The sequence below is a fragment of the Vulpes vulpes genome, chromosome 9, assembly GCF_048418805.1.
Source record: "Vulpes vulpes isolate BD-2025 chromosome 9, VulVul3, whole genome shotgun sequence".
NCBI classification, from domain to species: domain Eukaryota; kingdom Metazoa; phylum Chordata; class Mammalia; order Carnivora; family Canidae; genus Vulpes; species Vulpes vulpes.
Window position 1 is genome coordinate 50,533,666 of NC_132788.1, and position 6,025 is coordinate 50,539,690.

The 6,025-nt window shown below is 37.8% G+C and overlaps 1 non-coding gene across 1 annotated transcript; it reads right to left on the reverse strand.

Moving 5' to 3' along the window:
- Positions 1-4,531: 4,531 nt before the first annotated feature.
- LOC112918723 (small nucleolar RNA SNORA1) lies at positions 4,532-4,655 on the reverse strand. The gene has a single exon (XR_003234755.1). It is a non-coding gene; the product is annotated as a small nucleolar RNA SNORA1 (small nucleolar RNA).
- Between the last annotated feature and the right edge of the window lie 1,370 nt (positions 4,656-6,025).

A 6,025-nucleotide genomic window follows, 5' to 3' on the forward strand; every position in this document is an offset into this window, starting at 1 on the left:
AATGAGAGCTGAGCTGTGTTTCTCAGGGCTCAGCGATCTTCTTTCAAAAATGAGAATGTTGGGTTAATTTTCACAGTATTTCTCTTTTCATCCCTGTTTCAAGCAAATGTGAGATGGATTCGTGATTGGTTAGGTAAGTCGAAACATTCCTCACCTCCCGTAACACTTCTCCAGTTTGCTGCAAATTTGAAAACTTGAGATCCGTTCCTGGTTCTACTGCACTTAGTCCATAGATTCCATTGTTTCCTCCTGGCCTCTACTTCATCACCGTGTCATCACAATTTTGGGATTAGCCTCACGTGGAAAAGAGCAACAGGAAAACCTCCTATTTCCATTATTTCTTGTGTCTAGGTCGTAGACAATCCTTGCCTGGAGCAGGAAGCTTTCCTGCCGAATCCAACGACCCTCCACAGTTATGTAGCAAAATATTTTGGAAGTACTGGTTTAGCTAGTTTCTAAATACAATCCCCCTTAACATTAGCCAAATATCACTTAGGCTAGCACTGCCAGTCATGGAGGTGCAAGGTTCAAAACAACAGGAACAGTAATTGTTCCCCGGTGGTGGCTGGCAAGAGCCTCTAGGGCACTTGCAGCAAATACATCCCTGTGGAAGATGACTAAGCAACTGTTTTTCTTCTTCCTGCAAAACCTCTCAAGTATCTCAGCCTAGAAAGCAAGAATGATTTCAACAAGTAAGGGACACCTGGGACAGCTGGGGACTTCAGAAGATGAAAGAAACACGAGATCATTCTCAACGTTTCCTCCTCCTTTGTCTAAATGTAGGTCTTGGGCCACATTAATGAATTTTCTCACCTCCATCACAGGGAAGTGAGGATGGGGAAATAAAGCAGATCACCCATTGCTGGAATGTGCTCCCAATGAATATTTTTCTGTCTTTCTACTTTCTGTCATTATATAAATTACTGGACTTGGGCAAAGTTCTGAAATAAGACAGCTGTTTTGTTTTTGTTTGTTTTAGGATAGCTACGTTTTTAGAAGCCCTAATTCCTTTTCCACCCTTAACATACAAGATGTCGCTAAATATGCATATTTGACTTTCCCTGAATGTTCATCTTAGAGCGCAAATGCCATCTTGAAACAGTTCATTCTAGCTTCAGACTTTTCTCCTTCCCTAAGCTTCTGGTTTCAGGAACACTCTCCCATCACCTGTCATCCACCATCATTTCTTGCTAAGATGCACTCATATGTTCCAGGACATTTGCTACTCCCTTAAGGAAAATGTTTCCTTTTCTGGTGAAGTTCTCTGATTTCATTAGTTTTCACCAAGATATATCATCCATTCTATTTTATTCATTCTCATTTATCCAATTTTTGAATTTCCACATCCTTAAATAACAAATTAAGTCCATAGGTCTGCATGGATATTTATGGTGATAACTCCCCAAACTGTCAATCTGGCCCAGCCTTCTTTCTCTCCCAAATAATAAATATTTTCAATTTTCAGCTGATAAAATATCTCTACCTAAATGTACCCTCCACCAATGAAATAATCTATCGATTAAAAACATTCTATTAAATAGACATTTTTATTACAGAAATTTTGATGATGCATGTGAAATAATACATACAATGCATATATATGTATATAATGTTGTGTGTTTATTGAATAAAATGAACAATGAATATACTACCCAACCTGAGAACTAGAATATAACCAACACCATTAAAGCTATTTGGGTAGTCTTCATAAGCATTATCCTCACCTCCCCATTACCAATCCATAATTATGCTGATTGTTCTCTTGCATTTAAAACATGTTTTTTTTTTTAATCAGGTATGTATGTATCTTTTAAAAATTATTTTGTTTTTAAAGATTTTATCTATTTATTTGAGAAGAAGAGAGATACAGAGACATTGCATGAAGGGGGTGGTGGTGGGAGGAGGCAGAGGGAGATGGAGAAGCAGACTCCATGCTGAGCAGGGAGCCCCATGTGGGACTCGATCCCAGGACCCTGGGATCATGACCTGAGCTGAAGGCAGGCACTTAACCGACTGAACCACCCAGGTGACCCTATATCTTTTTTATTTTTTAAAGATGTATTTGAGAGAGAGAGAGACAGAGAAAGAATGAGAGAGACCGCACTAGGGGGGTGGGGAAGGACAGAGCGAGAGAGTCCTCAAGCGGACTCCTCACTGAGCACAGAGCCTGATTTGGGGCTGGATCCCAGGACCCTGAGACCTGAGGACCTGAGGACCCATGACCTGAGCTAAAATCAAGAGCCAGTTCTCAACTGGAGGAGCCACCCAGGCACCCCTATCGTGTATGCATATGTCTTGAAACAGTGTATTACTTAGCTTTATTTGCTTTTGACCTATGTAAAAATACACATGTAGCCTCCTATGATTGCTTGTATGATTCTACAATGTTTTAAAGGTTTATCTGCATTGTTGCTTAATGCTATTTGCTCATTTTCGGTGTTCCTAACACATGACAAACAAGCCCTCGTTCACTCAGAATATTTTAAAGTTTTTGTTATTACCAATAACACTACCATGAATATTTTTGTACATGTCTCCTGGTGCATATATGAGTTCTTCCAGTACCTAAAATCGAAGTGTGCAATTCCAGAAATGGAATTGCTAGAATTTATGCTCAACTTTACAAGATTGTTGTAAACAAGATTTTGATTGTTTTCAAGTGGTCTGTTATCAGCTGAATCATCTACTAGCAGTGTACTGCCATTAAGTATTACCTTTGTTCCACATCATCGAGGACACTGGATATTGTTGGAGCTTTTAATATTTGACAATTTAGTGGGTGTAAAATAATATTTCATTATAATCTGAATTTAGATTTTCCTGAATTTTAATAAAGCTGAACTATTTTCACTGGGCTATTTACAATTCATGTTTTCTTCTCCCTGTATTGCACTTACGTCTTTTGCTCTTTTATTTTTTTTTCCATTTTCTTACTGATTTATATGTAATCTTTATATGTACTTGCATATATTTTAATATGCATATGTATTTTCTATATACTTTTATATTTTGATGCTTGACACTTACTTGAGGGGCAGATATAATTCTCCCCATTGTGGCTTATCTTTTCACCTTTTTAATGATACCTTTTATGTCAAATATAGGAAGCTTCAATATACTTAGTGTCTGGTGTGACTTAAAATCCTTCCTTTTCTATGAAACACAGGATATCCTTAAGACAGGATTTCTCCTGTTTTCTTTGAAAGCTTTTAGTTATTTGCTCTTTTGACTACCATGTCTTTACCTAGAGTTGATTTTGGTGCATGTAGTAATGTAGGGATCCATTTTAATTTTTTTATATAAATAACCAATTCTCACAGCACCTTATAAACAAATCGTCCAATATCTTAACTGATCTGCCATGCCAGCTCTCTTATAAATTGGTCCAGAAAGAGTGAGCATTCATGGTTTCCTTATTATACTCCACTACTGATTTGGTTATCTCCAATTAATACATCATTGCCTTAGTTTCTACGGCTTTATTAGTCTTGGTAATTGGTAGAGCAGGTTCTTCATTGTTTTTAGAAGAATATCTATTTTTTGTAACCATGATAGCTGTGTATTCTCCACTTAAATAGGGTTTCTTTAATGATCGTCATAAAGTTGATAATTCTTCATAATGTCGTTACTCATCTTTTGATGGTTTATTCCTAAGTCATAGGTCACTCTTGTCTTTTTAAAGACTTGATTTTTTATAGCAGTGGTATGTTCACAGCAAAACTGAGAGGAAGGTACAGACTTCCCATAGACATCTTGCCCCACACATACATAGGCTCCCCCATTATCAAAATCCTCCACCAGTCTTACATTTGTTGCAACTGATGACTCAACAAGGACACGTCATTATCACCCAGGGTCCATAGCTTGCATTAGATTCACTCTTAGTGTCACACATTCTATGGGTTTGCACCAGTGTATAATGCCATGATGATGTCGTCCATCACTAGCATCCTAGTTTCCCTGGTCTGCAAATCCTCTTGTGCCTGCCTGCTCATCCTTGCCCCACCCCGCAGCCCCAGGCAACCACTGATCGCCCTGTGTCCATTGGTTTTACCTTTCCCAGAATGTCATTGAGTTGTAATCATGTGGATGCTTTTCACTTAGTAATATACACTTGGGGTACCACCACATCTTTTCAGTACTTGGTAGCTCCTTTTTTTAGTGCCAGTGTTCCACTGCCTGGTGTTGCCTGTTGTTGAATGGTTTTTTGCTGCTGTTGCTCCCATTTGAAAATGCAACTGGCTTTTGAATATAACACATTTGTGAATCTCATGGTTTTATATCTTCCTTTTCAATTGTACCTTTTACTTTTTGGTGCCTTGCCATATTAGTAAGAGTACAGTAGACTTCAAAAAGTCCCTGCCTGTAATCTTTGGAATCTAATTTCTTTAAGCAATTGATTTTAGAGCCTTAGAAGTTAAATTGTAGAAAGTTCATTGTTATTTGGTCAAGTGATTTAAAAATATATTATTCCTTGTTTCTAACACTGAAAAGTTTTGTTCCATCCACGTTTAACTGATGAGCCTACAAGAAATGTTACAGGTCTCATTCTTGCCCTTGCAATAATGGAAGCATAATCTGTGTCTCAATGTAGCCACATTAACCATTTGTAGACACCACAAACAATCGTGCCCGCTTTCATCGAGAATGAGGCTTGGCGTAAATAGTCTTTTCTAAAATTCTGTGACATGAACTATATTTTATAAATGCACAAACTAAATTCACCTGGCAAATCAAGTGGTAAGACTTAAAATTAAGGTAATCAATTAGATGAATTCAGTGTTTGCAAATCCTTATGACGATAGTTTTATGGAAAGAGAATGGAGAGGTATATTTCTAATCTTTTTCCATAATGCAGATTCTCATCATCTTCATTTTTGGATTTCTGCAAAAACGATCCAGCGTATCACCTCTAATCCAACCTCCAGTTGTAGCCTAAGTGATTTTTGCAAAGTAATTTCTATTTTAAACTGTTGACCTGAAACAGATGCCCAAGTCCTCAGTATGGCTTACAAAGGTCTTTTGCAGGGATCCCTGGGTGGCGCGGCGGTTTGGCGCCTGTCTTTGGCCCAGGGCACGATCCTGGAGACCCGGGATCAAATCCCACGTCGGGCTCCCTGCATGGAGCCTGCTTCTCCCTCTGCCTGTGTCTCTGCCTCTCTCTCTCTCCGTGACTATCATGAATAAATAAAAAATAAAATATTAAAAAAAAAAAAACCCACAAAGGTCTTTTGCAATCAGGTCCCTTGCTTTTGAGTCCTCCAAACTACAGACTTTTTCCAAACTACCCAGTTATGACATTATATTTCTGTGCTAGTCTGCCACACTTTGTACCTCTATAAAGGATGTTATTTCTTACTCATCCTAAGACTTTACTGTCACCACGAAGGCTTTCTGGACTCCCTCAGGCAGAAAGGTACTCATGTTCACCCTTCCTTATTTTCAAAGCACTTGGTAGTACAAGTAGTCTGGTGTTGGTACCAAATGCTTGGTTCAAATTTACCACTTACTCATTGTGGGACTTACACCTCGATTTATTTATCTGGTTAATTAAGTTGCTAGTACCTATCTTATAGGATTATGAGATACATAAAACCAGGACCCAGTAATTATTGCGAGTGTTCCAAAAATGTTTTCATTTTTATATAAACCTTTAAGTGTCTGATGTGCACAAGATGCCAGGAATATATCTAAAAGATGAACAGGACACAGTTCCTTTGCTATGACGACAGGGAGTCATAGGACAATAAAACTAAACAGTGTAGTAGTACCACTATAGAAAGATTACTCAGTGAGTAAATTTACTTGAGTGAATTGTCAATACACACATATATATAATATAATCTTTAAAAAGTTTTATAAGTGTAGACTTAATAAGAACAAATGACAACTTCCAGCAACTGGCACTGGATTAACTATGCGGTTACATTCTGTGTTTGTAGATAACGAAAGGCATAGTCTGTTTCAACTGTTGGTTGTAACTTTCACATAAGATACTATATAAAAGAATGAGCAATCAGTAGTA